The following is a 21,742-nucleotide window of genomic DNA, read 5'->3' on the forward strand; positions in this document are numbered from 1 at the left end:
CGCGCGAGAATTTTTCCAGCAAGAATGCCAGGAATATCGCTATTGGTCGAAGGTAGCGAACAATATGCATATTAAAATATGCGCGAAACGAAGAGCGGAACTTTAAAAATTGCACGTAGAAAGAAAAAAAGGGGTATGGTAGTAGCGGTGTGAACAATTTATGACACGAAGCGATGCTGGGATTATAAATATGTAGAGGATCCCTAGTCATTCCCGGCGTTGGTGGATAAGACTGAAAGGCGCCAGCCAGGTTGTTTGCACAGGACTTGGTGACAAAACGCCTAACTCCTTTCGTATGCCATGTCGTATCACGTAAAGAGCGAAGTGTGCCGGTGTCTCACCTTGCACACACACTACGAACCGTGTAAAGGGTGTAAGTATGTGTGTGTGTGTAAGCAGCGTCTGGCCGAGGGCGATATCGTTTACGATAATGCATGTGCCTAGTGCAGATCTCTCGGTCGAACGATCGTCCCCTTCGGGCTGGTTCCCCTATCGTCGACTCGTTACCTTCGACTTAGCACGTTCACACGCGATATGATAGCACGACAGACACCGGTGCAGCCCGTTCGAGCGACAATCTTCCCATCCTGCTGGCGGTCGATTTCGAAAAATTGAACTAGAACGGCACGAATTTACCAGCCTCCCTTTTTTCCCCCATCCCGTCTCATCCCGTCGAAACGTGTACCTCATGCTGTTAGAGTATTTTCTCATTTCGGGTTATTTTCCGGCTGCTCGCTCGATGCTATCCGGCACGTAGGAGAAAATTGCCGGTCGGCGTAGAAAAAAGGAATTGTACCTAGCTGTTCGTTCGCTTTGTTCAGTATATCGCAACCAGCTTCGACAAAGCGGACGGGGTTGAGGTGGCGGAGACTCGCCGAGGGAATGAAACCTGATTTAGGACTGCGGTCCAGAAATCTCCCAGGGGACTGTCCGAACTGACCACCGTGAGCTCGCTTCGCTTTCCAGTATCCCTCTGAGTGCGATCCTCACCCTGCTACCACCACCGATTCTACGCCGGCTCCTCCGCGTCCCACGTCCAACATCCTCCTGTCCCTGGACGCCAACAAGTGCGACTCTTTACCAACATCGTGCCTCGAAATGCGTCCCGAATACTAAAGAACCCCCGAGGTGTTACACGGGAATTCATTAAAATAAAAAAGAACCATCGTAGAGGTTCTCTGAATTCTCTGCTGGAGAGGCAACGCGAAAATAGGATAATGTCCTCGTTCTACCAGCACGCTAGCTTTCTCTTAAAAGAACAAACAGTGCCTAGTTCCTATTATTAAAATTTCCTATTATTTCCTATTATTGAAAAGCCACTTGGCGATATGCAACACAAATATTAATATTGAAAATATTAAGTCCTCCTTATACATATTATTATTGATACTATTTTTTATTTCTCAGTCTATAGAGCCAGGAAATCGTGCATAACATCAACCCTTATAATTTCGTGCCCCAAGCATAAGAAAATATTTCGATTCCACTGTACACAACCTTCTTCCTTCAAGTTTCTGCGATATTTTGATTATTGGAAGACCGGTGTTTTTCAATAAAACCTCGCCTCTCCCTCTCGAAAGAAACTAGCAGAAAATTTTGGTTGCTGTCAGTGGAAAGTTGCAGTCGGCGGAATCTTTGTTCCGGGACTTCTTTCCTACATCCGACGTGGATAACAAATATTGTTTCGACTCGTATAATATCGGATCCCCTGCGCCGCTATATCGAGCTTCTCTATCCTCGCAAAAGCCAAAGGCTAGGGGAAAAGTTTTAGGCAAGAGCCTGAGGAAAAGAAAGGAATAAAGAGAGAGGTAGGAAGACGCTCCTGGCACAGCCTGGCGTGTAGGTTACTACGTGCCTGTTCGTCGGGGCATCCCGTGACCGTGGTCTGGCTTAAGGATTCGGGTCAGGCTGTAACCTGCCTCGATTGCAAATACAAGGGGGAAACACTCTTGGAAGCGCTGCCAAAACCAAAACTCAAGTGGCACGGGCTACAGCAGCCGCGACCACGAAGACGCAAAAATTTAATCGCCTTACTCTACGATTCATTTGATTCCTCCTATAACCGCTAACACCACTTCGTGCGAAATAATTTGCCGCCACGCAATCATAAATATACGACTTTTGGCAACATTTGAAAAAACGAAAGACGAGATACTTTCTCCACGTCGAACAATTGAAATGGATAATGGTAACTCTTTCTCTGCAATTACGAACTTTTATCAGAAAGGTAGATATCTTTCTGGTTCTACGTTTACGTGAAATTTTCACCTATCAAAACAAACTTTCCACGAATTTCGAGCTGAAATAGAATCGATGGAACTTGGTATCTTTGTACTCTTTCCAAAATTCTCTTTCGGAAAACACAGTCAAAGTTAACTTACGTGCGATTGTCGCTGTAAATACGGAGGAGCGTGTTACAAGAAGATGTCAAAGACAAATCTCTTCGTATATCCAATCACTTAACAGCCAGTAAAATTCCAAAAGCCCGACGACTAATATCCGTCTGAACGTCAGAATATTTGTATTCTTCATAGCATGAGATAGCTTGCTAACTTTCGCAAGATGCGCTCGGTAGGAAAACGATGGGCACACGCGACGTAACGGAAAAATAGCACGCCCTTTGTCACCGGATATGAATCCTATTGAGCATACTTGGAATATGCTCGGGGGACCCGGTAGTAGCGGAGGAATGCAGCCACGATGCGAAGAGAGCTCGCAGCTTAGGCACTGAAGAATGGCTCGACATACCGCGGCAAGTTCTTTCCCGTCTTTTTGGAAAGTTCGTGTCGCCGTCTTATTACGGCTATAAAAAATCAAATTCCAGCGAACTGGCGAATGTGAGAACCGCTCCGGCCTACGTCGTTTATGAATTTTTTCATGAACGACGAAACGAATCACTTTTTTTCATAATACTCGCACGGTGCTTCGGTGTTTAAAATGGTTTTGAAAGAGCAATTTTCACGAAAATTAAACTTTCCGATGGAAAGGTTAACGCGAATGATAATCAGCTGTTCGAGCATCTGTTCCCTATGAGAAAATTCGTGTACCTGGTTGATAAATGTAGAGGTCCGCGGCGCGCGGCCACGCGATCCCCGAGCGCTCCACGCTGCCTGCTTGATTCCGCGTGCTTGCGGATGCGAGTGATCCTACGACGAATCGCGAGCAACCACGAGATTCTCCTACCTCGTACCAACCACTGACGATCGTCCTCACAGTTCACGGCTATTCTTCGACAGCACAACGTCCGCAGTACAACGACGATGCACCGTCATCCCTCTTCTCCTATCCGCGACATGAAAATGATCCACGGGTGTCACGATTCTCGACAGCAGGACGGTGAGGGTATCGTTTTCCAATCGTCTTTTCTTCGGTCACTGAATCGAACACTCGTCGACCGCGTACAACGTCGCGTTATCGCTGTGCAACATCAATAAATATTCAACAAGCACCGAGATGATCGGTAATTTTGCAACACGTTCGCGGGTAATCGAGAGGAACGCGAGGAACATCCGCTAGCGGAGCGCCGCCGGTCTGCCGACCACGTGAGCAAGCAACGATCGGATCCGAATCCACGTGACGTCGATTTCGCGCAGATGATCAGCGCGATCAAACGAAATCCATAAAGCCTTTAAAAAATTGTCTCCCTCGTCTGATGATCACGCTCTCTGTCGTTCAACTCGCGTCTTCTTGGTAACCATACAACACCATCAGACACTTTATACTGGAACAATGATCGTTGGTGTAATATCAATGTATCCGTTAAACGCACAATCTGAGGTCACACCGGCGCGCGGTTAAGTACTCGGAACACCAGGACACGTGTATCACGAAATTATCAAATAACAATAACAACAACAATAACAGCACTATCAGCAGAGAAGGGAGGATAGTCCGTTGGGGATGGTGCCTCCGCTAGCTCCGCAGCAGACGCTCCTCGTGCTAGGTGTCAGCCCCTTCGGAGATGCTGGTACCGCCGGTGAGAGCGTCGACCGCGTGGCTACCGACCGTGCTCCTTCTAGTCGTGCTCGTACTCATCAAGAAATGAATTCGTCACCTTGCCGGCCAAGGTGACGATCCACTTGGTTCATCACCCGCGCGATTATTCCCGACTGTCCCGTTTCGTCTCGCCAAGAGCACACGACCGTCACCAGCCGCGCTCGAGTTTATCACTGTATCAGCCTCGTGGTCACGTTTGATCGTCCCTTCCTCTATCGTTGACGAATGTTACACTCGTCGAATGTTAGGATAATTAACGGCCGGCTAATTATCCCTAACTCCTGGGGCTATACCAGCTGATCGGTAGGACGTTGAAGTAAACTCGTTCGCAGAGGCAACGATGATGCTGCCTTCTTCGCCAAAACGTGGAGATGGTGTACACTGCGGTCGCTCTCCGCACACTGAGGATAGCTGACGTCACGAGCCCACCACGCGGAGGTGGTCTCGCGAGCGAGCGTTTCGCGCCGGCGCCCGCGGCGCTGCAATCCCTATAGATACGCGACCAGTATACTGGCTCTCCGGTGCCGGTATACCGCCGGTCGCCTATATATCCCTATCCGCCTACGTCCACCGTTTGCTTCGACTCGTTTCTACCTACGACCGGAGGAACGAGTAACGGTTTAACCGTCGACGGAGGAGCTAACACCTAATGGAGTTTTACGTTACGCAACGTTGGACACCGTCAAAGAGGGCTGAAGTTTCAGAAAGGACTAAGAAAATGTCAGACGAAGGATAATTTGATGACTAGTGGAGCAATTATGCTGTTTCATAGAAATATTCGTTATTTAATAAGTTAATTACTATGTCGATCACTAATGACCAATGTTGTAATCTAAGAAATGATAATTAAAAAAAAACTGAAAATCTAAATTTGAAGATTTATTATATAATCCTCATTCTTAATAATTAGAGTTTTAATCCGACTTGATACATCGTGTCCATTTTTTACCGAGTATTAAGGAAATTGAATTTTTAGAACAGAGCAAGTGATACAGATCAATGATAATTCGTACACCGTTCTACGGGCAGTACGCGAAGTTCCCTGGCTCCTATCTACGTTATTATGAATATTAACACTTTCTAGTCTTCCAACAGAACTATAAATATAATCATTGAAGTCAACTACTTTTTGTTAATTAATGCAAAGCGACGGAATTGGTAGCTCTGTCTTTAATGAAATGGGCATTGGAATAATGAGTGGATGTGCTGGAGGCATTTCTAGCGAAACTTTATATTTTTACCAAAATTAAAGACATAACACTTCAATAATCTTCTATTTTAATTAATGATTGCAAAAAGGAAACGAATAACGTAACGTAATAAATAAAATAAATAGATGCTGTTCTCATACAGCTTTCCCCAGAATATTTCTCGATCAATCAACGTCATAAGCAGTTATAACAAAAAACAGGGTGTAATAACCCTTTCATTTACTACACAACGAGATATCTTTTCAAATTATGTAACAAGTAACATTAAAATGAAAGGCGACGTGAAGTCAAAGCACTCTCGATCGCCATAAATCATCATTACAACAATTCTTGGATATCTTTCTCTTCGACTGAATGAAATTCGTGCATCCAAGAGCAAAACTTTCTCTTGTGAATGAAATTTTCTTCGTAAAAATCCATCTCTGTTTCACTTCTAACTGTTGAATTTAAATCCCCAATAAAACATAATTCTCGCGTTAGGATCAATGATGGAAAACGAATTAAAGGGATGACTTACAATCAATTATATATTTTCTCATCCGATCCCTCCCAATATCGTTTTTTCCTAACTTTTTCCGTAGGTAAAAAAAAATCGAATGCTGGATAAAGATCACGCGACTAACCCTCCTGTGGTGATACCCGTGATCCTTAAGGTGATTTCTCACAGACGGGAAACCGCGAGCGAGGGATTTCAAAGAGAAAACTCGCAAGTCCCTTCGGACCGTCGTTACGGGTAGAAAGTTTCGACGGAAGTTGTGGCCTAACTCCGTTAACTCCACGGAAGACGATGGAGAAATCGACAAATTCAAGACCGGCTGGGATCGTCGAAAACGCCTCTCTCCTACTTTTTTGCGCCTCTTTAAATTCAGATATCAAAGATAAATGGAGGATCGTGTCCGTTCGGACAGAGATACCACTACATCACCGGTTTTCTCAACGACGTGTCTATCGCAAAACGTCAGAGATAAGTTGCCCGATCGAAGATATATCCACGATAAGACGGATCCGAAGGGAAAGGAACGAAACGAAACGAAACGAAACGAAAGGAAAGAAAACGATCGAATCCTTACGCATCGAAGGTACCGATTGATACTACAACTTTTCTACTCGTTATAGGTGGAGTGGCTGGCTTTAAGTGCATGTCAGTTAGTATGTAGGTTGATGCAGTAGGAATAGAACAGTTGAGGAGTACAGCGAAAGGGTAGGAGGGGGGTTGAAAGAGGCAAACAGATGGATACAGGAAGGGCGGAGAGTAAAGGAAAGGAAGAAAGAAGAAAGAAAGAAAGAAAGAGAACGGCCGCCCGTCAATCTCTTTCTGCTCCCATCTCCCTCGTTCTTCCTCTATTTCTCTTTTGCTCTTGGTCGTCGGTGGTGTTGGGTGGTCTGATGGTAGGAGGTGGATGGAAATCAATAGCCCTGAATAATGAACCCCAAGGCAGCACCCTCACTCCACTCTCCACGGTCTGGAGCAGTCTCTCATGCATCCTCTCATTCTAAACCTAGAGAGAGCGAGAGAGCAATCTCCCTCTCTCTTCGTCTCGCACTTTCTCTCGTTTTCTTTGTCCGTCTCTCTTCATCTTCCGACGGATCGTGCTTCACCTCTCTGCGCCAACCGGGGCCTACCCGATCCCCTTCTCCTTCTCAACACCCGAAAGGAGGTGTTTGTGTCCTCTCCTAGTCCCCAAACTTTGCTACGAGACCCCCTCGAACCCAATTCGGATAACCGACGGAAGAAGAGGTGGAGGAGGCGGAGGAGGAGGAGCACCAGCAGCAGGAGGACACGGAAAATGATTACCCTCCTCCTCTTTCTCCTTCACCTCCTCTTGCTCTTTCTCCACGACGGATCGATGGTCGTCGAGCACCTTAGTTCGTGATTCTCCTGGATTCGGATCAATACCTACTTTAGCATTGCAATAAAATGGTCGGACAGCGCGTTATGATAGCCCACTCTCTTATCGAGTATCCGTCGAAGAAGCAATTTCGCGGCCACTAAATTTATTTGCCATCTCGTTCCCAACGTAAAACCTTGTACATTATGACGAAAAGATCCGGAGGGGGGGGAGGAAAAATGGATCCAAAACTACACGAAGGATGATCGCGTAAACGAACGATTAACGACGATGGATACAGTCCAGCGTAATTAGAAGACTACCATGGAATTAACATAATTGCTTTGGGATAGTTGAAAGCGCGACTCGGAGAAATTGGCCACCGTGACGTGTTCATCCGAAGGAATCTCGATACGACGACTAGAATAAATAGACCCGTCAATTTACATAGTCGTTAACGGGCATAGCTGGCAAGCCCTTATCGGCTCCTGAACCTCCTGACCTAGCAAACGCGTTCTACGTTGTTCCTACACTCCTCCTTCTCTACACCTCAAAGCCCATCCTCCCTGTACACCGGCTCGGATCCTTATCCGACCAGAGACGCTTATTAAAGATCGATCGGGGACATTGCAGAGATACTTTGACCAATTGAATGCGACCGTATATACCTTGGTAAACTGAATGCAAACTCTTGTCATTTACCAGCGTTTATATTGCTGGTACAGCTTGTAGCTTCAACGATGCATCTGTAACTAAGAGCCACGAATTTACAATTTAGATACAGTCGTCGAGGGGGCGGGGGTTCCGCGAGGCTGTTTGTTCGAACGGAAGGGCTCGATTATTAAAAGTATTCGATATTCCGTTCGCGACGTATTATTGAATTCTAGATACCCCGTAGAATACGAGCACACGATGAATAAGAATAAAGCAACCCTTTTTAGTTTTTTTTCCTTTTTTTCAATTTTACAATCGCGTGTCCTGTCCTTTGCATCGTTATCGTTGAGCCTCGCTTGACCCGTGTTTCAATATTGCATTCGTTCGTTGTGTTTTGAAGACAACGAGTCGGTTCATATATATATATGAGGAAATGTTTTCTTTAGCAATCAAACGGATGATCGTGCACGGTCGTGTTCTTTCCTCGGAGCCAAAAGGGCCTAAGGCGGATCGACGGAACGAGCCGTCGTAAAGGCGGGCTTGGTAACGACTATGCAAATTTCATTTGGCCCAGCCCAATTCTTCACACACGAAAGATTAAGACATTAGAGCAGCGAGAAGAGGAGGAGAGCACGTACTAAACCGTGAGGGGAAGTGAATATATAGGCGAAGGAGGAGACGAAGGAGGAAGCAGAAGAGAAGCTTTCGCCATGAGCCTCGGAACACCGACATACTTCCGCCGTCTGGATTATCTTCGTGTCTTCAACTATGCATCGCTTTCGCATGTAAACCTAAAACGATGGAGCCTTGAAATTTTACACGGAACTTTGCTCGTTACCCCCGATAACGCATCGTTCTGATAACCGCAACAGTTGTTTAAGTCTGCTCGTTTTCATTCAATAACCATCTACGTATCGTACTGCATCGTGTGTTAATTAATCAGTTAACTTTGAACAATGATTTATTTAAAGAAAATATACGATAGAATTAATTATTCCTTGTTTCTATAATAATCGCATTAGACACCGAGGAAACGTCTCTAATAAGAAGACCAGTGACCTGATTAATTCTGGGAAAAAATGCCTCTTAGGACCAAAGCGTTTCATCTTCAATATTTCTTTGTACCTTTACCAGGCTCCTTGACGAACCATTCTCTTTAGCTTCTGACGGCACATCAGAATAGAAAAACCGTAACGAACGGTAACAAAAAAAGAACGAGCCAACGAAATACTTTTCCAGGAAGAACTGCTAAAGATGAATAAAAGTCGAGATCGGTAATTACATCGCCCAAATAGAGTCATTCGTACGACGACGAATTTCAATCTGAACCAAAGACCGATACAGATATTTCAACGGTAAGGTATTTTATTTTGAACGCGAAATGAGATGTTATTTAAAGAGGAAGTAATTAGTTAGTCCTTCCAATTGAACGACCGTGGCACGTAGAACGCACCATAGAATCCGTACTTTTCTATTTCTTTGCCAACCCGCATTCCGTATAAAAGCTTTCGGCCAAAGAATTTCACGGCTCTTGTTTCTGCCCGGCGAATGAATCTGTGGCCTCGCGGAGGATTTCGCGTCCGCCGGAACAACGGGAGAAAATGCATCGTAGGTTATGCCTCCCATCTCGAGGTCCAACCTCCTACCGTCACGATGGGAATTTCTATTCTTCGTGTTCGGCGGTCCGGAATTTTCCGGCAGCAAGGATCGACATAGCCCCGCAACTTCTTCCCTCGCGCTCCCTGCCTTTGCCGGGCGAGAGTGTAATTTTAAGTTTGATACCAGCCGCGATAGCCCTCGTGCGTTCCCTTTTTCGAATGTAATAAAGCCAGCGGGAAGTAGGTAAGAAGGAGAGAAAATGCATCGTTGCAGCGGAATAAGGTGATGCAACCCAGTGTCCTTTACTTCCCTCGGCAACTACCCTCTTCTTCTTGCCCCCGATCGAGACAAAGCCGTAGGTATTACCTTATTTCCCCAGTGCCTTGCTCCCTTCTATCGTACAAATCCTTCTTAGAAGGGTGTTCGCACTCACACACGTACACACGCGTGCCGGCTACAATCTGTCATGGTATTCCTTAGCAGTTTGCCTTCTCGCCCTCTCTATCTTGTTTATACCGAAACAATACGCGTGCTCGTTATTCTAATGGACCCTGGCAACGACAACCTTGACGGAAAATCATCTTTTTCTTTGACCATGCTTACTATTCGTCGGAAGTAAACCGAGTGGGGGATACTTAGAATCCACTGGACCTTGATCTAGTCAGTTATTAGACTGGGAAAGAAAATGCATCCCCGCGAGAAAAGCGATATCACTTCAAAAATTCTTTGAATTTTAGAAGTTTACAAAGTCAAGGAAAAATTTTTATTTCTGTTAATTTTGAGAAGTCCAAACCCACCCTCGTTTCTATCCAGCTAATCCGATGTTCATTGTTTTGAGAAATATAAATTTTGCCATATTCTCAGGTTGAAACTTGATGAAAGGAGACGTCGGTTGGTTAACAACAAAATTGTTAGTGATTAAATCGCGGTGAAGACGTCGGCCGGTATTATTTCCGGGACAACGAGGTACCGTTGCAAAGAGGATTTCGTACGGATTAAAAACAACAATTCCTCCATTGTCAATTCGAACACCAAATTGTCCTGAATCCTAGCAATTTTCAATGGGCCAGAGGGCGATGCGTTCACCGGATCGATCTGCACGGTGTAGGAGAGACAGAAACGATGCGATTGTAGAGAGGCCTGTGGCAAAAAAAAAGTGGGATAACATACGGCCGTGTATGCAGACGAAGAGACGAACGAACGAACGAACGAACGAACGAACGAACGGACGAACGGACAGACAGCCCTCGTGAACCTCGTGTCGAGAGAGGAGAGAGATTGCGGGAAGGCTGGCAACGGGGTTGGTTGCCATTGTAATGGCGTGTGCCATGGTCCCCATGTGCCAACCACCCCAACAGCTGAGCCCTTTGCTACACTGCTGTTAAATACGCTGAAACGAGCAAACCGCTCGCGAGAGTTAAACTCGTAGTTATCGCTCGCATCGACATATACACGTACAGGGTGTTCCGCGGTATTTTTTTTTTCAACTAAGCCCAAAAATATTTTTGGCAAATAAAAATAAGAAAAGAAATTTTTGAAATTAAATTTACATAGTGTGGAAGTTTCATTCCTTGTTTAGGCACTTTCCAATATATTTATTTGCTAATTTATGAAGTAATAATTAAGATTAATTAATTATACATTATGATATGAAAATATTAATCATTAATTTATGAGAATATAAACGATTTCACAAAAATATTTGACCACTTACATTATGTAATTTAAAAAATTTTCGTTAGATTTCCTTGTTTTTATTAATAGAATGAATCTCTATGCTTTGACAGGAAATACCTGGGACACCCTGTACATAGGTACATATACGTATACGTGCGAATCGATGGACGCGTTCTCTTTAAATCCACTCTACTGCACAAACGCTTGCAATTGAAAGGAAATGATTTCATTTGGTTCTATTCTGCGGCCAGCCCCGATATCAAGATTTATATTTTAATACATTTAATTGAACGACAAAATGATATACGTTTGTCGCTTAAATTATGCCCCGACGGTCGCGGCACGATTTTACCGCTGCTCGTTGCATCTCGATACCGTTTTGATTGTGAATTGTAGCATCCAGTTGAATCGTGTTTCGAACCTGGTCATCGTTTCATGAAAACGTTTAAGACCACTTCACGTTGGACGTGAAAAAATAACAACAATTCTACTTTTGCATTGAATGAAGTGAAATTTTAAACTTTCAAAAATCATATCATCGTAGAATGTATATTTCGACTGAGGTAGATCTATCGAACATTAAATCATCAGCATCTCCCCATTAAAGGAGATGCAAAGATTCATTTGTTTGTTAATTAGCAGCGATAGGAAGAAAATTTTAATGGGTCACCACGTCGCTAACAACCATATACCACCAAGAAGACAACAAAGTAGGAAAGAATACCAAGAAGCGTCCTCGAATACCAAGGACGAAAAGTTTAGGAAAGTATCGTAACTAGCAGGTAATTAAGTAAGGATGCCGAAGTGGCAGCCAATGGAGCGACCGGTGAAATAAAGGGAATGCAAAGCGAGTTCCCGTGAACGGGGAACCGGGGCGGTAGTTTTCTATTTACGCTGAATTGTAACTCAATCTGTAGGGCAAAACAAATTGGTCGAGTGCCGGCAGGCGGAAAGAGGATCGCCGTATCTGCTGGTCGTGGAAAAGAAAAGAGTAAGGTGACGTTGAGGCAACGGGTGGATGGGTGGTGTGGGTGTACCATGATCCAGCCGGTCGATGGTAGCCAAGAGAGTTGAAGAGGAGGATGTATTAGCATTCGCAACAAGCTTCTGCTACCTTCTGTGACCGACGAATGAAAGTGAAGGAAAAAGAAGGGACGATAAGAAGATAATAGCCGAAAGAAGGATGGAAAAGGCGGCGAGGACAAGGACCGCGTAGGAAAGAGAGGAAAAGTTTGGCTGAAAACCGTGACAAGGGATGGGCGGATGAAGGTGGAACAGGGACGGGTTCGAGGGGGAGAGCTGCACAGCTCGAGGAATCAAAATATAATTACACGAAGACAGGCCGTAACACGGAGACAGAATCGCGGAGAAATAGACGGGTCTCATTAAAATTGGAGAGCTGTTTCGAAACTACAAGACTGCCGTGTCGGTTGCAGCCTCGTCGCCGTTGAGCACTACCTTTCCTAACTCGACCTCTTGCCACGCCCTCCCTCCGTTCCTCTGTGTCCTGCAACCTCCTACACGGTTCTCAACGAAAAACTTCACAGAAGGTTACAGGCACAACGTATTGAAAGAGAGCGTGGCGGATGTAAAATAAAGGAAACTCGGCGTTGAATGAACCATCGCGGCTTTCAGATGTGCATTTTAATGAACCCACCATCCTAGGACCGGCGACGTTGTATAACGATTTTTCTAAGTAGCTAAAGCCAATCATTATTATTTCCTTTATCTTCCATTCAACGAGATCACACTATAGTTTTCGGTTGATAGACGGATAAAAGCGTCAGTGAACGCGCTATTTGACTTGGCGAATGTCAATGCAAACAAATACATTTCGTCGGTTGTTGGCAAAGTGAGCCCCGATTGTTTCAACGAACACACCGGTTCGAATCCACGCGCCCTTGTTTACTGGAAAGCTTGAAATTACAGGTGCCGCGGCGGGCGCGATTGCCGAAAATCGTTTCGTAATGGCTTTGTAGCCGTTTCACGTGTCCGTGGACAAAGCTTTTCTTTTCGGTACACACATATACACACACCACCGTCCGATAATGAACATATTTTCAAAAGCGTCGCGGTACAAATATCTTTATGTTCGCGCGGTCGTTAATCGCGAAATACGTAATCCGATTTAAACGCGGCTAATTACGATAACCCAAATAGATAGCGAGCCGCGCCGGGATAATCCAGCAAAAACGATGGAATGACAGATAACGATTTAAAAATTAAAGCACTCGGCTAGGCATGGTGTACCGGTTGCCGTACAAGCGGCGGATTCTAAACTTAATAGGCATGACAGCGACACGCATCAAACGTATAATCTCATCCGAAACATGCATATGCATACGCCTTTGATACAGACACGGTAGAGGCAACAAAATATCGTCGATACGACCAGGTGTACCGGTGAAACGTAGTAAAGTTGGAAGCGGGAATAATTCGAAAGATTAATGAGCTATTTCCTGGGAAAAAAACTCGAACGGCCATTCGTCAACCATAAATTTCGCACGGCTGCGAAAATAAAAATCTACCCTATCCAACGGCCAGCCCGCGCTTCTGTACAGCTTATCGGCCGGATATTTATTGTAAAACAGCCGCATTCCTGACTACGGTCAGGCGAACGGTTCTGCCTGCAAATTAAATAAGCGAAATCCTTCGAAGGACATCGTCTACGATCTAAAAGTTTATGAAACTATGAATCAGAGAAGGAAATAAGAGAGGAGGCTAAGAAGAAATTATTTCATAACTAAAAATACAATCATTTATACGACGAACCATAGAGAGAGCCCTAATTTTAATTTAATTTTGTATTTCATATTGTTCCAATTTTCTAAATTTAACTCCGTTATTCAAGAGTTAATACTTTGAACATTTTCTTATATTTCATAGTTTTCAAGAAAGTAGCAACATTCCTATAGATAAAATAAACGCTAACCCCCCCGCTTTGCTTCAAAACCTCATCTTTACGAATCGACACTTGCAAGACGGTTATCGATCGAGAATCAAAAGGATACCGGTATTTCCTGCGGAAAACTAGTTTCATAATAACGTAGCGATCGTCGAAGCCGAAATTCCGAATAAAATCGTTCAAGGAGCTTGGGGCTTCTCGGCTGATGCACAATTCATGAAGACAATCCGAGCAGCTCTCCGAGCGTTGTCTCATTTTTCCAAATGCCTTTATAAAATCCCAACCGAGGCGAAGTACCGCGTCACCAGGAGCTCTTCTCTCGGCTCCAGCTTTTGTCCCTTCCATATACAGTGTGTATACATATATATTTCTTTTTTCGTTTATACGAAGATATCGCATAACCGACCCCGTCGTAATTCGAGCAGCAGGGATCGAGTGGTGGCATTAGATCCTACCTCTTCTCGCTAGGAGAAGAGGCTACACGACCGGTGACCGGTGACGTCAGTGTTAAAGTCCCCGTTTCCGGGACAAGTTTCCGTTACGGAAACGGCACGAAACGTTGGTGAAACGTTTGTCCTATTGTATCAGGTTTGCCGGCGTCTGGTGCATCGCGATGTTCGAGGGAAGAAGAGATTGGTCGAAGCCGTTCGGTGAGAAGGAGAGGTTAGCAAGGGTGGATAGGGAGGCTTACGGCCGGCCAACAAAGGCCGTCGATCGTCGACGTCGGCTCATCCTCTCGGCGATCGACGTGAATGCCCGCGAAATTTATTGTTTCACCGGCTTAGCCCGCTCTTCTCTATGCCCCTTTGCCGCGTTTCTCTCTCCGCCCCCTTTTTTTCCTCCCTTCCCTCCTTTTTAACCCTACCGCGATCTTTCTCGCACTCGAAGCGTTTCTCTGTTCCCGCCCACAGTTGCCGCGCCATACACCACGTCGTGAGACAAAAGAATAAATCCTGATTAATCTCTCAGTCGCGTTTCGAAAGCTACCGCGCCGACGATACGATATATAATGCGCCGTCGTCCGGCCCTACAATGCAAAGGGTGCTCGTTGCGATACACATCGCTTCTGTACACCTTGCTACCAACCTAGCTCCCCCCCTTCTCCCTCCCCAACGTTCATGGACGCAGGTTTCCACTTGTTATCGCGGCAAAATGCTTCGTTCACACTTATCTTGGTTAAACTTACAGAAATGGCATAGTTTGTCCAGGTTATCTAGCCCCTCACGTGGCACTTTTACACGGTTGCATTGATCATTTTCATTTTGCATTTAATATTATATATCGCGCTTGTGTCACGCTTCAGATTTCAGTCAGAATATCTCTTAATATTTCAAATGGAAAAAGTATTTCAATGAAAGGTTCCTCAAATTAACTCACCCTTGTGCATGCCCGTGTACTTATCCTTGAGCACGGTGAACTCATAGATTTTCCCAAACTCCTCGAACATCGGTCTCAACGCCTCTTCCTCGAGGTGTCTCGGTATTTGTCCGACAAATAGTTTGATGGCGCCGTCGCCATCGTTGGAGGACGGCGGTGACGACACTGGTATCAACATTTCTCTGCTTTTCGTTCGCGTTCGACTGCGCGTAGGTACTCGTGTACCCAGCTCTACCCACGTGTTTTCGGGCTAAAACGGTCTGCCGATTACTTATCGGCTCTCGCATAAACCACGACCGCGAACAAAGTCAGTGGGCAGTTGACACGTGAGGTGGGGTGATCCAGTGGGGTAGGGTCACGAAGGTACTCGTTAACTGTCGTCAGCGACGGTAACCGGCTGGTTTCGGGTCTCGCAGGTGGCGAGAGCGTAAAACGGAGGCGTTATTTGCCGAAAGCAGAGTCGGCGACGAACGAACGGTGTGGTACAGATAGAGGGTGTGGGTCGGTTGGAACGGGCAAAGGGAGAAAGAGGAGGAGCAGGAGGTCCGGTTTTAATCAGGAGCTCGATAAAAAATACACGATAGCGTAATCTTCGTTGGAACGGAAAACAGAGCGACGCGGGAAGGGCGGTAGGAGCGAAGGGAAGGAAGGAGCAAGATAGGAAGATGGTGGAGAGGGTGGGAAGTGGCTAATGCGGCTCGTGCACGGGAAAGCGAATACTTAACGAGAAAGAGGGTGAAATAAAGGAAGCCGGTGGAAAGAGGGAACCGACGATGCCGCTCGCACGCAACGATTAATGGCTTTCGAAGCGCATTAAGAGAGGCCTTTAGAAAAATATCTGCTGCCCGAGTAAATTGAGCGCACGCTGCCGAGTCGAGCCGGGCCGAGCCGAACCGAACCGTTCTGCTTCCTCTCCCTGATCCACGTGGATTTAATGTCCGTACGATTGATCTACAGATTACGCGATCTACCTGCACTCGCGCCGATTACACGATTGCTATACCCTGCCGTTTCAAAAGTACCTACCAATATGAGATTCTTATCGATTCGAGCTAACTTAATCGATAAACACGTACTGAGCGATGCCTGTGGCCGCGTGTGCACGAACACCAGTTGCTCGGATAGTTCGTAGATAATCTGAATAGAGAACGTCGGATATAGTTGAAGAATTCGTTCAGATTTATCAACAACACACTTAGAAGCAACGGAAGGGGATACAGCGAACACTTAAATGCCGATCACGATACTGCACTTTCACCAGACAAATACCACCTTGAATCGGGGTAAACACGAATGGTAATTGGTCAATTATTTACACGATATATTGCACTAATTTCATCGTACACAGTGTGCTTGAGGAGAACGTTCGATATTGAATTTTTCTTTGGCACGATGTTTCTAATGGTATTATCGGAATACAGATACTTATTTAATAGAATTAATAACTAAACGATCACAAGTACAGCACGTTCACGATCACGAGAGAACAGAACTACGACACAGCTCACGAGACACTAGACAACACTGGTGGTTAAACGACCCCCGGCTTGATCCTCACCACGCGCCCTGACGCCATCGTCCACCGGGAAATTACACGCACCCTTCCCCTCCTACGTAGCCAACCCTACGACGTCACCCCATCTCAATATATAAGGGGTGCACTTCCCCTGTCGAGCCTTTGCCGGGCACGAGGGCGTCTTTGCACCCTCTTATTAGCCTGCCCAACTTCGTAACAACCTCTATATTCGCCATCCATTTCCATGGATCGGCCTTAACCTCTGCTGTCCTATTCACCCGAATTCGCCTGGAAATTAGATTCCATGAAACACAAAGTTGCTGTTTCCACCGTCGTGGTCGCGACGCCTGTCCTATATATATATACTCGAGAATTGCACCAGGCTCAGCTGTTTTCGAATTAAACGCTTTTCCTCGGCTATTTGAAATTTCCCCGAAAGTTCACCCCTCTTTTTACCCCCCCGCTGAATTTTCTTTCGTAATTCATGATTATTATTGTTCGGGGGCAGAGTTTTTGCGAGGAGCGATTAAAAATATAGGTTCGAATAAAAATAAACGATAAAACATTCGGTAATATAAATCTGGAAAATCCGCTTTGCCAAAGGTACAAAAATCTCCCTTTATTTGTATATCTTCTATATAAACTACGACACGTCGTTACGTACTGATTTACAGCGACAAATATAGCGCGTCTATAAAACAGTTCTACCCAAATCGGGGATTTTTCTGAATACTCGTAAACTTGATGCTTAAATTTACGAGAGATACAATAAATATCTACTGGGAAATGTTAAATATTATACACCCGATTTAAAATATAGAATTTTCGCAATAGTATCTTCGGAATGTTTTCAAACTCTTTTGGAAAAATACAACATAGTTATAAAAAAAACCCTCTGTTTTTCTATGCAGTATCTGGATGTATGATATGTCAAATTTTTGTGAAAATCTATATGAATGAAAATAGGGTTTAAGGGGAAGAGCAAAAACGTATTTTCCATTGAAAACAAGAGACGTAGAATAAGAGAAATCGGTAACGCGATAACTAATGCGTTTCATTGGAAGCGCTGGTTTTGTGAGTAGTGCCAGGAAGGGTATTTCATGTAGTGGGTAGCCACTCTAAGGGGTTGGTGAGCTGAGTCATCGGCTCGTACGATACTCGATCCCATCGTACTGCGCCGAGCTCTCGTACCCACGCGTGCACACGATTAAACAGCTGTGTATACGTCATCGGTAGGAAACCCTCGATTTCTGAGCTACGAAATTTTCACGAAATCACTATGCCTGGAAATGACGTGTCGGAAAAATACTCCTTCAATTTCCCCAAATCGTATCAGCCATAATCACAAATTAAGGGGAGTGAGCAGAAAATTAACAAATTTCACGTTCCTTTTCTTTTTTTTTAGAATCTATTGCTGCTATGAACAGAAAAAATTATACAACCCTACAACAAAGAAGATGCTGCCAATCTGGCTGTAAGCCGAATTTCGAATTGGTTTAATTATAAATTCTAACTCTAAATATTCTGTATTATTAAATAAAAAGATTGAGAAAAAAAAATTCGATTGTTTGATCTCAAGAAATGCCCACGTCCTCATAATTTAAAAAATACATTTTAATTCAAGAAATCACGATACTTAATGCAATTTTTCGTATTTTATTTTCCAAGGGGTGGCTCGTTTCATATCCGATAACTAGCCCACTTCCGCTTCTGTATGACGAGGGGTCGATACACGTACGTGTACGTGAAACAACACACGGCTAAATGTATCCGCAAATTTAGTTTCAGCATATGTGCGGGCTTCACGGTTATCGACCAACCCCTCTATGGAAAGACGTGGTTCGCGATGTTAATGTAGGTTAAGGATGGAAAGAAACACACACGGTGGCGTGGTCTGGAAAAGCGCAGCCCGTACAAGAGCGGCGTACAAGTATTACGTTTGCACTTTCCCACAAAACTGACAAACTGCCCTTTGTTTCGAAACTGAAGAGAGACTCGGTTTAGAAAACGCAAAGCGCCGTCTTGTTTGTACGTTCGCGGGAGAAACCGCGGAACAGAAATTTTCCCTGGCTAATATTTCCTCCTGTTTTCGTTGCTTAACGAGAAGAACGACGAGAAAAGTTGCATCGTAATTAGCCGTTCTTTTTTCTTCCGCTTCAGTGGATTTCGACGCGTTTTTCTCATTCATATTTGCTCGCGTGAAACGAGGAGAAAGAAAGAGGCGCGAATGGTGTACGGGAAAGGTCGGCGGCGTGCAGGAGATGAACCCGACGACGTCGACGTGATTTATGGCGAGAGGAAATTGCCCGAAAGTATAGGAATTTTTCGTCGAAGGACGAACCTACAAAACGTGATCCATGAAAAGCGGAGCATCGAGCAAGGATAACATTAGAACGACGGCAAGAAATACAAACGAGCTCCTCGGATCGTTTCCATTCCTCCGTGTCGGGGGAGTAGGGGAGCCTGCACCGAAAGCACGGCTCCTTCGTGTTTCATATAAACGAGCCCGAAGAAAAATCAAGACCGAGAGAATAGTTTCTGAACGTAAGGGATTCGAGATGGCCGAACAGGCTATAGAACTGTTTTTCAGACGAAACTGCACCCCCGACGGAATTAATCACCCTTGTTCTTTCTCGCTCGTGAGTTTCTGCTGTATCGGCCGTTCTCGTATCGTTAACAATCCCTGGGCAAGAAATATTTCCAGCTTTTCTGAGAAACGCGAAACGTGCATGCGATCCAACGCTGTCAACAATCTTTTTCTTCCTACCTTTTAAACATACACCGGGAAACGAAAAGAAAAAAATAAGGCAGAAGAAGCAACGAAACTGTGCACAATTTATGTACCTTGATGCAAGGCTGGAAAGCCTACTACTCTCTTCTCCCTTGTCACTATCGTATATCGTGGCCTGGCCGATCTTCGCCAACCATCTTGTGTGCCCTCGAACCACCCCCCTCATACCCCCAACGTTTACCTAGAAAATACAGCCAAAAAATATAACCCGTGTCGGTATCTCTCGCGCATGCCCTAGAAACTCTACCGGCAATAATTCACGCACGGGGGATGCTTTTACCTCGCCGAGGCACGGCACGGCAGAGGGAGGCGAGGCGAGGCGAGGCCAGTTTCTTCCTGCAAGGTAGCTGGGATGTGTGCGAGTAGCCGGGGTAGTAGGCTCGTGTCCACGTGTATAAGAATGTATGCGCAAGTATGATATAACTCACGGTAAAGTTCCAGGCCACTTGTGCCGCGTAAATTATTAAGCATGTGTTGCCTCTGCCTCTCTGGCCAGGATGGCGGGTGGGTAGCCGACGGGGGTGGTGGATACGTCGAGAGGACGAAAGGTCAGAGAATCACGCGGAAAGGCGAGGAAAGGGGGAAGAGAAGAGGTTCTGGTTCGACCTCTTTGTCGGTCTCTCCATGGGATGGAGCACCATTGTAATGCCGCGTAATGCAATGCAATGCGATCTAAGTGAACTTTGGCTAGGTCGAGCGCATGCATATTAGCCTCATCGCCAAGTAGCACTGCCACAACCGCCTCTTGCGTGTCCTCCCACCTTTACTTCGTCCCCCTCTTCTGACCCCTTGCTTCCATTTCGCTTACGGAGCTGTAGGTATCCTCTTGGTCCTCCGCACCAACCCGGCTCTCATCTAAGGCCGACTTTAATGCGCGACGGTGCCGTGGGATTTGCCGGATTAGCACCGAGAATTATCAAGCAGATGTGGCAAGATGCTACCCGCCTACGACATCCCGAAAATTATTTGTCGCTTCGCCGCTTCGCTCGCTCTTACGCATATGCTCGACGTGTTATTAGAAACAGTTTAAACCCCGGCCCGACGAGGCGACGTTATATTCGGATAAAGGTGTAACGCGAGATTTGAATAATTCTTGGTAATGAAGAAACGTGAGCTTTAGCTTATTCTGTAATGATCCTTTTCTTCCTTTTAACATCTTTTTAACGTCCCCACGTGCTAATGTTACAATCGACCCCGTTCGTGCTTTTCAACTCAAATTATTAATCAACAAGACTCTTGAAAGTACTAAGTAACGGTTAGTATTACTTTAAAATAGATCAAATTAAAAATTAATAAAAACAAGAAGCACGTAATTACAAATGGAGTATTGATATTATAATTTCAAATCAGTAAGAAAAAGTTAATTTAAGGTATCGAAAAGTTAACTGTATATCCGAAATATCATTTTTCAAAATTTATATTAATATTTGTTAAATGTTTTGAAATATTTAACGTGTTATTACCAACCCCGATCTACCCTATGTCAAAAGAATTTCACGAACGGTCTGATAAATAAGAAGAAATTAGAACGTCGCCCCAGGAAGTGGAAAAAGTAGCTCTAGGACTCGACCGAGTGGTACGTCCGTTCGCTTATCCTGATTCGCTTTTTCTTCGACACATTTCCTTTCTTCTAACCGTAACCGAGTAGCAGCCTGATGATATTGTCGAGACGGTCGTAAGACTGCATCACAATGGGAAACGCCAATGAGCACGAGAGACTGGAATTAGAGCCAATCAATTACTCGGCGTGCACCTTTCGACGTCGTGTACCGACAAATACGCAGGCTGTTTCTTAAAGTAAGACGGAAATCATCGTGTGCCGCGAGGCAATGAACATTTTCAACGACTCGACGCCCGTGGGAAACGAAGATATATATCGAGGAAACACGCATCGCGGAACGGATATCGCATCCCTGAACGGAAACCGGGAGGCCACGCGGAGAAAAGTGAATTAGAACATTCGACGAGTCGTAAATCGGTGACTCCTTCGTCCTCTTAACGGAATTACCGACGGTAAATCAACGTTGTAGAGAAGAGAGAAGACAAAAAAAAAACACACACACAGCGAAAAAGAAAAGAGCACAGAGCGAGGACAGAAGAAACGCATGCTTTCGCTGCCAGCACGGCGAAGGTGCCGCTCGTCTTAGCGAAATGGCAGCGCAAAACAATACCGTAAAAGCTCTCTCT

The 21,742-nt window shown here is 45.1% G+C and overlaps 1 protein-coding gene across 2 annotated transcripts in view; it reads right to left on the reverse strand.

Moving 5' to 3' along the window:
• LOC114883112 overlaps window positions 1-21,742 on the reverse strand; it is a 231,755-nt gene that overhangs the window by 109,550 nt on the left and 100,463 nt on the right. The gene's annotated exons all lie outside the window — the stretch shown is intronic.

Source organism: Osmia bicornis, chromosome 9, assembly GCF_907164935.1.
Source record: "Osmia bicornis bicornis chromosome 9, iOsmBic2.1, whole genome shotgun sequence".
Taxonomy (NCBI): domain Eukaryota; kingdom Metazoa; phylum Arthropoda; class Insecta; order Hymenoptera; family Megachilidae; genus Osmia; species Osmia bicornis.